Raw genomic sequence first — 12,522 nt, forward strand, 5'->3', positions numbered from 1 at the left:
TTCTACAATATAATGCTAGAATTTAAAAAATGTCATGACTGTTAAGGTCACATACAAATGTCAAATAATTTATTTGCAAATGGCGTCAATTATCACTCATTGCTTTGACATTTCTGCTGTTGACATTTTATACAAAATTATACCCTGTTTACATGTTGAATCGATAACTGAAACACATCAACTTAACCGAATCTTTAAGTTGTTTATAACTTCAGTTTAATTTTCCTGAAATATTGTTAATGGTTTTCAAGCAACAATATATTTTACATAAAAAATCCAAAATTTCATGTAGTGTTTTATTTCAAAAATTTAACAAAAACAAATAAATAAAATGTCAAGACAAATTCAATTTCTAAGTGGAAATTTTGATGCTTGATTAAAAGTTCAACTTACGAGAATTATTCCTACCTTCATTATATTCGCTTTGTTCATGTCATTGTTTGCACGAATTTACTACCCTTAATGACAATTTAGTTATTATATATTTTAATTTAAACAATTTAAAGCTATTTACATTTAAAATAATAAAAAAAAATTCTTAAGATTAATTACAAAGAATTAAGACAAGATTGGAGTAAATATTTAACTTATATTATTTTGTTTTGTTGATCTCAAAATGAGATTTTATTTCGGCTTGTTTCTATTGATGAAATAAAATTGTTTACAATCCGAATTGGTACACATACATGTCTAAGTGTCAAAAGTTTGTCAAAATTCATAATAAATTAATGTTTTAACAAACAACAGCGACGTACTGCTCTAATTTTGTTTATGTGGTCTGCTATGAAAATAATTGAGACTAGATAAAGATAAATTCGCTTTAATTCATATTTTATAAAGTTTTCCATAAGAAAAGACATCACATCAAAGATAAGATAAAAAGCTTATTATGTATATTGTATATTTACACTCATAATATTGTTAAAATTGTTATATTGGAATTATTATTTTTATTTTTATTATTCTACCTACATTTTGTTTATTTATTTATATATTGTTGAGAGAGTTATGCCGCTTTCGACCTTCAATTGTCAAAGAGATACTACTCTTAAATACTATTCAATAAAATTGTGTATGATTAAGAACTTTTAAGACTTATAGGCGGATATTTATTTTGTCTGATTACACATGGACTTTGTTTTCAAAAATTAAGGACATCCTATTTTCGTTTTGATTTTTATTAGTTATTCTTCAAGAAATGAAAAAGGTTGTTTTATTAAATTTATAATTGAAACTGTTGATCTTATAAGACCTCGCATTAAATTTGACTAATTGACCTTCTTTAACCGTTCAGCTTAAAAATAAAAGTACAGTCTCGATATTGCTAAAAATGCCTTTTGTCTCATCAATTTCGATGATCTGGGGAGCTTTACACGCCTCCTTAGACTTGAATGCGCTTTTTAAACATTTTTCTTAAAGAATATCTACTACAATCAGTTGTCAGAAATGTTATCGTGCAACGACTTTTAGAAGGTAAGAAAAAACAATTTTGAGCTCAATTAATGCTTCCTTGGGACTCAGGTAGTCATCACTGAACAAAGAGTCACTTCCTGAAATTAATCAGTTTAAAGCTCAGAATCAATCAGATAATGGTCTTTTACATAAACCGTTTATCACAATTATTTCCAGGTTCTAGAAATAGGTACATTTATTGTCCAGTGGCTCATTGTGTTCTTATCCAAAATAATTGACTTTATTTCATTAATTGAGGGTCATCAACATTTTTGGTTTTGAAGGTTGCTGTTTTCTCCGAACTCAAACCTTTTTTTTAAGAGAATGTCTCGAAAATTTTCACATCTCTTCATTCCAATTCTTACCCATTTTAAAGTCTTACATTCAGTAAATCTCCTTACATAGTTTTTAACCAAAATATTTACATTTTATTCAATGGATGTCTTATTTAATATCAAGAATTAAAAAGCAGCTGTGAAAATACGAATACAAGGTCCCTGAACTAAAAAAAACAACAATTTATGACGAAATCAATCCATTTTTTTTTTTTGATTTTATGAATCAACAAATCATTGCAACAGACAAATGTTTAAAGTTTGTTTTGCCTGCAAAAGATTTTAAAAACAATGATAAAAGAATATCTTTAATTTGTGAAAATCATTTCATAAACAATAGAAAATAATTAAATCAATAATTTTAACTTTATTTGATGTTTTGTTTTAATATTTTTGTTTTTAGACTATCATCAAACCCAGACAGTTTTATATTTTGTTTTTGAATATTTTATTAAAGGAGTTATTAAAGTTTAAAGTTATGTTTTATTAAAATTATTACCCTGTGTAATAAAAACAATATTCTCGAGGATGTACATATTTTTAAAACATTCAAGTTTACTGGAATTCAATATGATCAATAATTGTCTTGTTAATTTATTTATTACTTCGTTTCGATTTATTAACCACAATAAGTCATTAAATTGGATTTATTTATTTACTTTTTTTGGCTGTCTTTAGTTCAAGGTTAGTACAGTCCCAAATATATAAAAATAAGTTACTAAAGTATATACATACAGATACAGATGTAAAATAAATGTACTCAGTTAAAAACTAATTAAATTAAACAAAATCAATACAAAAACAAAATTTAAAGTGAGGAATGTCAGAATTAATTTATTATTTCAAATATCAAATTATTTAATATAGTGTTTGAATATTTAAAAAAGTACAACTTAGTAAGTTCAATAATTATAGACTTACATAGTAGCAATAATCTCTATTAAATATTAAATAGAACTCAAAAGATAAGAAAAAAAGTTAATTTTAGTTAAATTGTAAGATGCAAAAAAAAACAATCTAATATACAATTATGATAAAACTCATAGTTAGGGGTATACAGTTGCCGGCAGCTCGTTAGCAATAGTCGGACATTTTAGTTATGCATTAAGTTTATTTAAAGTTTTGTTGTATAGTCGTAAGGTTGTTAAGGTTTGCTGTTTATGCACGCTAGGGTGGTCTTTACTTACTTCGTCGGCCTGGCCAATGACTCAATCATCGCTTTCACAACCGGAATGGAGTCTGGGCTTTGTAAAACATGCTTCTCCACCTTTCCCGTTGTTGGCCGACGTCATTCAGTTGCGCAACCCAGGGCACAAGCTTTATGGTCTAGACCATTTTACTTACTTAAGGTGGAGCTACAGTCCTGTGTAAACTAGGGCCTCACCCAACAAACTTCTCAATCTAAGTCAAGGAGCATTGGTTTCCATGCCCTAAACGTGGCCTAGTCATCTTAGTCGTTGGAGCTTTATCCTTCTGGCTAAGTCTGCGTCGCTGTTCCGCTCGTCGTTCCATCTTCTCCTCGACTCCCCTTCGATGCATACGGGACCGTAGATCATACGAAAAACTTTTCTCTCGAAACGACCCGCTTTTGTCATAGTTCATGCTTCTGCCCCGTATATCAGGACGGGGATGATAAGGGTCTTATATAGCGACACTTTGGTCCCTCGAGAGAAGACTTTACCACTCAATGGCTCTCTTACCCCAAAGAAACAGCGGTTAGCAAGAGTTATTTCGCGTTTGATCTCAGCGCTGGTGTTGTTTTCTGCGTTTACAGCGGAGCCTAGTTAGACCAAGTCCTTGACTACCTAAAAGTTACGTCTGTCGATGGTGCTGTTTTGACCGAGACGTCGTCGGTTTTGTAAGTCCTCTCTTGCATCAGCAAAGTACATGCTGTCGTCAAGAGAGGACTTACAAAACCGACTCTCATTAACCGTTAAACCCATTTCTTCCGCCTCTGCTTCAGTACTCACAAAACCCCCATTGACATCACGCTAAATTCTTCCAGATATGTCAATGTCATCAGCATATGTTAGTAATTGGACAGACTTTTGAAAGATAGTGCCTGTAGTGTTGGCGTTGGGGGCTTTGCACTATTCTTTTAAGTACGATGTTAAAAAAATTGCATGACAGCGTATCACCTTGTCTAAAACCTTTTTTGACATCGAAAGGTTCTGTTAAGTTGTTTCCAAACTTTCTTGGCATTCAATCTATCTGCTCCAGCGGCTTTATTAGACTTCAGCTTAGATATGGCAATCTTTACTTCATCTAAGTCGGGACGACGGGATTGTTGGCTTTCGTCGTCTATGTTAAATGGATCATCCTGCCTGACATCGGAATGCGGTTCGTCTTCGCCGTTAAACAGTCTGCAGAAGTGGTCCTTTCTTATCCTCAGTCAATGCTGAGGATATGGTCTGCACCAGCGTTCCGGCTTTTCTGTGATAAATCATACCGCATAGCACTTTGTGGGTGGACTCTTCTTCGCATGCATGCTATGTGCACAGCTCTTCAGAGTCTACTATCGTTCCGGAAATGTCCTCTCTCTTGAAAACTGACAAGAGTCAGTAAAGTATCTTTGATTGAGCAACCATGCTTCGATTCCACAAGTGAGTACTGATAGGATCATAGTGTTGTACAGCATCAGTTTGGAATTTATGATGAGATTTCTAGATTTAAAAAGCCTTTATAAGCTTTAGTAAGTGAGGTCCTTAAAATTGGCAAATACATATGTATGATTTTTGTACCTTGCAAATTAAAAACTCCTCCAAGTTAATAAACAAGGTATATAGGTTGAGATTAAAGCTGAACAACCCATTACTTTAATAAATATATTTAAAAAAGTTATTGTTAACATAAATTGTTGAATTCGTCTAATCTTTGGCATTAAAAAGCTCTAAATCATATTGAAGAATAGCCTCCTTTCTTATTGTAGTTAATGACCTAAAATCATTAAGCGCCAATTTTCAAGTCATGTTTCAATATTTGATCCTTGGTTTTGTATGTTTTATATATACATTTTGTGATCATCTATTCTAGAAATGACATTACAAGAAACTTTGAAATCAAAATTGCGACTGTTTCGATGCTTGTGTAAGACGTAGCTTATTTTGTATATTGAGTAACAGTTGCATAAATAATAGGATTTTTAATGGTAGCCTGTTATTGGTAAACACTTTGTGTTTTAACTTAATTTTTTCAATTTTGGGCTATTTTTTCTGTATTCTTATTCATTTCAAGGTTGTTTTTCAGGCGGGTGGTTTTCAAAAAAAAAAAAACTCATACGGGTTTGCCATTATGTTTCAAAAAGAATTTCGCGGAATTGTTCGCAGCGGCTGTCTTGAATAAATTAAAGCCGAGAGGCACAATTTTCGACCATACTTTGTGCAGCTTTTGAGGCCGTATGTTAGCAATAACGCGCAGAATATTCCTATTCTAGGCCATAATTGTATCATTATCTTAACTGCTTATCTGCGTAAACAAGCGACTTCAAATAATTCCACAAAAAATAGTCCAGCGGTAATAAATTGCACAATCTTAGAGCCACGCCCGCCACAGGCTCACGACTTGAGATAATGTGCCCATCAAATGTTTCCTTTAATATATTGATTGTTTCCATGCGTTTCACGAACCAACCCATTATTTTGCTTATAAGTTTGAACGTTGTTCAGAAATGAGCCTATTTACTATGAAATTGACAGCTTTAAAAAAAATCAATTCCAAAAAAGTATTACCAGATTGAAAAAAAAAACCTGTCGCTACATATGTATAATCTCCCATTTTATATAACTTCGTAGTTAAAAATCTCTAAGGCCAACATTTTAAAACCATGGTTAAATATTTAATGCGTGGTTTGGTTTTAATTCCCAGATTCAGCTATATTTACAAAGGGTTTAATTATCGTGCATTGTCGTTGTGTTGTGTGCTAAAGGTTTTATATTTTCGTAAAATATCAATTCAATCTTAAGTCATCGCGTCGGTGAATGAAAATTTTGGAAAGACGAACCAATAAGCTTGAACTTAATTACTTTCGTGTTTAGTTATATTATAATTATAGCATAAAATTAGAATACAATCGAAACACAAGTAACCTTTTAGAAAACATAAAAACAGAACAACCGTTCTGCCTGAGTTTGTTTTAAAAATGTCAATGACAATTTACTACAAACAATTGCTCACAGATGTCTTGAAACTAATTATAATGTTTTTATACGCATTAGGTCTATGCAATTTTAAGTTCCCAATCACTTGCAACAAACGAAGGCAACAAAAATACTGATGCATATTTATGTTTAAACAAACAGATGACTGAATGTCAATAATAATTTACTAGAAAAAATTAAAACAAAATAAAACAGTACTTTATGCCACCTCTGTTGTTGCATTATCACAATTTACGTTTGAAGTGTTTTTTATTTATTCTATCATAACCACCATCATATCACATCACAATCATGCCACCGATCGCAAGCCACCGTATAAAACATAGGTATATAGTGTAGTAGGTAAAATTAATTTCCTGCTGTGGTGGAAAAACTTATCAATTGAAGAAAATTTCCAACTAGAAAGGAAAAATACCTTTATTCTAATGCCGACGACTTGTTGTGTAATTATTTAAGATAAAATTATTTATACTTGTATAAACGAGGCAAATACTCTTATAGCTGGTGTGGCATATGAGACTTATACTCGTATATCTTTATAGAGACTTGCATAATGTGACATTGTCAGAAATGAAACTGAAAAGCTTTATAATTTAAACGCTCTCTACTGCTGCCGATATAAAAATGTACATTTAATGTTTGATTATCGTGCTGTTTGATCAAATTGTACAGATACTTTTTGGTTTCGAGTATTTTACTTCCTACTTTTCAAAAGCTTTGTAATTCGGTTTTGTTTTTTGATTGTGTTTTTTTTTATTATTTCGATTTCGGTTGATTGATTTTGGTTTTTTTCGTTTATGAATGGAATTTTATGAGTCAAAGTCAATAACGTAACGTGTTATTTTGAATTTAATACAAAGGTCACTGATACACGCTGATATATTGGATTAACTGCAGAGAGCTACATATATCTTTTGTTTGAAATATTATAAGATTTGTAGTTAAATAGTTATTTGAATCTATAAGATAACGAAACGATACGAACTTGGGTGCAAGTAGAAGTATTGTGTTTCACCTTTACAGGGTGATTCATACAAGATTCAAATGCTAACCGAATATAATGCGAAAAAAGGGTGTTTCTTTATAATTAAAAAAGGCATCTGAAATTAATTTTAAAATGCGTAGTTGAGCAGAAGCCCGTTACCAAGAGTAAATCAAGGCTTTTGTGTACATAATGTGGATCCATCTCAACCTTAATAACATTACTAATTTTAAAAGCTAAACAATAACATGTCATGGAAATGCTGATTTATTATCAGCTTAAGAAAAGTCTTGAAGAACGGAAGCTTCTTAATGACCGGCAGTATGGCTTTCGTTGCAATAGATCCACTGGTGATCTCATGGTTTATCTCACCGAACAGTGCAACGAATCTTTACATGGTTTTGGAGAAAGTGCGATTGATATTTCAAAGGCATTTGATAGAGTTTGGCACCAAGCTCTTTTATCGTGCATTTGGTATTGATTAAAGTAGTATTAGACGTGTTCAAATCTGATATTCATAAAATGAACACCATTCCTTATTTTTATAAATGATCTTTCGTCTGAAACTTCTAACACACTTAATTGTTTCGCTGATGACAGTACCCTCAGCTTCTCATATTCGTTTTTAGATTCGCATCCTTGTGCTTCGGATGTGGACTACCAACGGCAGTCCATGATAAGCTCATTAAATTCTGATCTTGACAGCATTGTCCAATGGTGAATTCAAAACCGTGTAGAATTTAATGCATTGAAAACTCAATGCTGTCTATACTGTCACAAAAGCGTTGTCCTCCCCCAATGCCACTTTCAATGAGTAGTACTTGCATCGAGGAGACTGAACAGCTTTCAGTCCTAGATATGTGCATTACAAACCACTTGTAGTGGAGTGATCACATATTTTACATCGCCAAAAATGCTGCTAAGTGTTTATGTTTTCTCCGAAGATGCAAGAAGTTTTTTACACCTTCTATCCATAAAGCTTATACTCGTCCGAAATTTGAGTACAATTTTCATATCTGGGCAGGTGCTCCAATAACACATTTGAGTCTCTTGGACATAATTAAAAAAAGAGGTCTAAAGTTGATAGGTGACCGTTGGTTATCTGAAGCTTTTGTATCTCTTGAGCACCGCTGTAAGGTTTCATGTATGTCATTATTTTATCGCTATTTTCATAAAAAATGTTCTAGTGAAATAGCCAGTTGCATTCCTCCCCTCAAACAATTTAACCGTAATACCCGTTCTTTTAGGAATGCCCATCCGTTTACCCTTGAGCCCAATTTCGGACGTACTGTAAAGTACAGAGCTTCCAGAATGTGGAATGCTTTACCATACTCAATAGTTCCCGCTCGTTACAATGAGCAGGCATTAAAAACTAAAAATTTTGGTACCTGACACCTGGTGATGTTGTTCCACCTGGTGTTAAGCCAGGACAAGACTTCTTTTATCGCCAAAAATTCCAACTCTAACACGCTACAATTATTGGGAAGGTGGAATAAGAGTCTTAATTTCAGTCGTTCAGAGCACACACCTCCACCAACCCCATCTTTTGTTCAATTTTAGAAATGACCCACTTGTAATACCCTCCAAACTTTTAATGTACAATAAAAAACTAAAATTTCATTTCTACTTGTGACTTTTTCAGAATTTCGAACCAATTCGAACATGCTTCAATTCATAAATCATGTATTACACCTAAAACAATCACTTATTCTATAGATTTGAATTTTGCAAATACCATTAAGGCCATTACACAATTTTTGTTGTTTTTTTTCAGAAGGTTACTAGTTAGATATTGCTACACCTTTTATTAAACCCTTCATATACAGGGTTCATAGTTTACTAGGAACCACAAAGAAGTCTCGTTCCAACAAGATGGACCCACAGCACACACTTCACGGCGTTCACTTTTAAAATATTTAAAATATGGGAGATCTTTTTGCCGGACCCCGTATTTAGAAAAGCAACTTAAAATGTAAACTGCCAGAAAAATATTTGAACAAAAAAAAAATGCAATCTTTGTGGAAAGTTGTAGGGAGAATCTATAATTTGAGCTATTGAGTTTGTTTTTCTATATTTATTGTATGCCAAAGAAATTCTTTTCTTCAAGACTTATATTTGCTTTAAGCTTCCAGATCTGACGTTTCTGTCGATTTTCCAACTTCTCCTGTGCTACTTGGAATGTTGACAACTCTAGCGTAAGATATTCATTTTCTAGACTTATTGTTTTATATAAATTTGACGCAAAGAATGACAATAACAATTCTTTATGTTTCCTTGAAAATTGATCCAAAAATTAACCTATTTATTGCTTGTAAAAACCTCATCTTAAGTTCGCAACTACAATTAAACATGATTTAGGGGGTAGATCCTATGTGAATGCAAACAAAGGTAGTAACTTATTAAACGAATTTTTATTATAACCAGATTATCTTTTGATTGATACGTTTTAAAACAACAATTAAATAAATAAAATTTGGTCATCGTTCAAAATCATTTTTTACAATTATGCTACATGAGGCACAATAAAAAATCTTTCTTTTATGGATAACTATAACTCTAAAGTTATTTTTTTTGTAACCAATAAGCTTTTTCGCTAAAGCCTTATATTTCCGTCAAATCTTATCTTGAACCAAAAATTGATACAATCAAGGAATGTAAGTCACATTCAAAATTGTCATATATCATTTTTATGAATTCTTAGAAACTATAAAGCTTACTTGTATTTTACCGCCCTCGTGTATGATTTTATATTGTTTCAAATTGTATGTTTTCGTTTTTTATTTATGATTGTTGTCAATCTTTGTTTTGCTCTATTGGTCTTTGATTATGCTTCCTGAAAAATTACAAATAACTGAAAAAATTGGTCTCCCTGAACGAGCAACATTTTAAAATAATAAATGGCATGTCCTAAAAATGCCATCATCTTTTTAATAATATAAAATGAATTAAGTCAACCTCTAATTGAATTGAGTATTGCAAAATTATACGAACTTGTTATCCATTTAAATTCTTTCATTTAAAAAGTAATGAAATGCTAATTTCCTTGATAACAGAAAACCAAACAAAAAACACCTCTGATGTATTATAATAATTTATAAACCATAAGTGTGCTGTTATAAGACAATTCTACAAGTATTTAAATAAAAGAATCAAAATAATATTAAAATATTACCGCACTTGTTTAAATTGTTGACTTGAAAAAATAAAGTATCTAAACATATTATGTACACACAATATCTTAGATAAAGATTAAGAAAATTGCAAATTATATTATACATAATTTTTGATGAACACAACGATTTTGATTACGAGTAATTTTGATTTGAGATATTTCGTATGCTTATAGTGAGACATGTATTATTTTAGTTATGTACTAAGTATAAGTTAAAACAAGTGTGACTTAAGTTATAGAAATACTTGTATGAATGTACGAGTACATAACTATTCAAGAATGTGTTCTTATCAAAGTTTACCTAGGTATGTTACAAGGTTAAGGCACTTGAAAATATCTTTGCAAAGTACGTACTTATTTCTGCGATTTCTTAATAAAATCAGCAAATCACTTAAACTTGAAACATTGATTAATATTATTTTAAATATATTTATATGTTTATTGCACATAGTTCTTTTGTGTTTTGATTTTTTTGAATTAAAAATAGATGTTTAACGGCCACTGAGCGTAGTGGACTCAGGGTTTTTCGTTCTAATCGTAGCATTATGTTGTGATAGAAAACGGGTAGAAAATGCTTAATTTGAGAATATTTTCTTAATAGCCAGGTATATTTATATTTCTGAAGAAGTGTGACAAATTTGAAATTCATTAATTATGATAAAAAGAAATAAATAAGGAGTGCGTACATATCTCAGGGCTATACTGAACCGTTTTTTAAGATGTCAATTTTCAAAATTGTTGTTTAAGACCTAAGGAAAAGTGTGTATCTATGGATTGTTGAACAAGGATTAGTGAAATATTAATTTTTAAAAAAGATCCACACTGATAACTTTCCATCCCTAAAGTTTGTAGGTTTTAGTGGTTTGTTAAAAAAGTTAAATATTACCAACAGTATATTGCATAAGATAAGTAGCTTGAAAATCTATTTTAGTAGCATTTCTTAAAACTTTTTATTTGTTATATAAACAAATAAAAATTGGATGAATTAATTTAATTCGAAGTCAATATTTTTCATAATTCATGAGATATCGAGAAACGACAACACTTTTATAAATTTCGCGTACTATTGTTTGTAGATTTTAATTTTGTATGAAAAAACTGACTTGCAGTTTTATACAAAATTTACTGAATGTCGAAAACAATATTTTCTGTGAGATTAAATAGTTTGGAGCCAATGTTTTTTATGTTTGAAAAGATATTTGAGTCGAAAGTAAATTTTTACCAAGTTATTGTATTGTTTTTTTTAAGATTTTATTTTTGTAAAAGAAATATTCGATTTTTCTCAACATTTTACTGAATATTGAAAACAATATTTTTTATAAGATAAAACTCGTTTGAAGACATTATCTCAAATCTTTGAAAATATTTTTGAGTCGAGTTTTTGCCAACTTTTGGTAAAGTTTTAATTTTGTTTTTTATAAAAAAACTGTGAATTTAATTTTTCTCAAAATCTTACCAAAAGTCAAAAACGTTATTCTTCGTTTCAAACAATTATTAAGAAGTTAAAATCATATTTGTTCGTAAAATATTCGAAGTGACAAATATTTTTTTTTTAGTGTTTTTGATTTATAAAAAAATAGTTAATTCGATTTTTTTCCACAAATATACTTGTGTGGTATCACGTTGCAATATATAATATTTAATTTATTTCAAGTTACTAGCGTTATTGTTTCGTGAGATATTTTTGGTCAACCAAAATATTAATTTTCTTTAAATTGCTATGGTAAAAAAGAACACCCACTAAAGTGTTTTAAGAGTACTTTCTGCACTATTATCTGTATAACAAATTTTATTTGAAGTCGATATCTGTACTGATTCTTGAGCTATGGACGGTAAAAACAAAAAAACAAACGTACAGACGTATACGAGCATTTGTACACACGCACGCACAGACATTTCTCTATAAATCCTTTATTTACACTCTAGGGACCTTGAATCTTCGAGATCTATCAAAATTTTCAATTGTATAAATCAGACCAATTACAATAACTTCCTAAAGAAAGTTAAAAATTAATAAAAATATTTTATGCCATAGCTGAAATATATCTCTTTATCGAATGGATTCAGTCCAAAGTGATGTAAAAGTTATCTTAAGTGAACATACATATGTACATACATTATTGGCTATGAATGATCCTTTTCAATATCCTCGAAAATGACTTCAACTATTTGAATTTAACCTCGTTCTTATAATACGCACTTCACATAATTGTAACGTTTGTGGCCCGTCCTTAAGGCGTAGAGTTTTTTTCCTTGTTTGAAAAGCACCATTTACCTATTTGTCTACATTCTTGAACACATTTTTCCTTGTTTTTAACTAAGTAATATTCTTCTTATCAACTTATTAGAAATCTTGTTTCTAAAATATATTTTAAGATACATTAAGGCACAGAATTTAGAAAAGGATACAATCGAATCTTTCTT

The 12,522-nt window shown here is 30.7% G+C and overlaps 1 protein-coding gene across 2 annotated transcripts in view; it reads left to right on the forward strand.

Annotated features, from left to right (window-relative positions):
- LOC129944019 (solute carrier family 41 member 2) overlaps nt 1-12,522 on the forward strand; it is a 104,164-nt gene that overhangs the window by 73,937 nt on the left and 17,705 nt on the right. The gene's annotated exons all lie outside the window — the stretch shown is intronic.

This window comes from Eupeodes corollae, chromosome 2, assembly GCF_945859685.1.
Source record: "Eupeodes corollae chromosome 2, idEupCoro1.1, whole genome shotgun sequence".
In the NCBI taxonomy this organism is placed as follows: domain Eukaryota; kingdom Metazoa; phylum Arthropoda; class Insecta; order Diptera; family Syrphidae; genus Eupeodes; species Eupeodes corollae.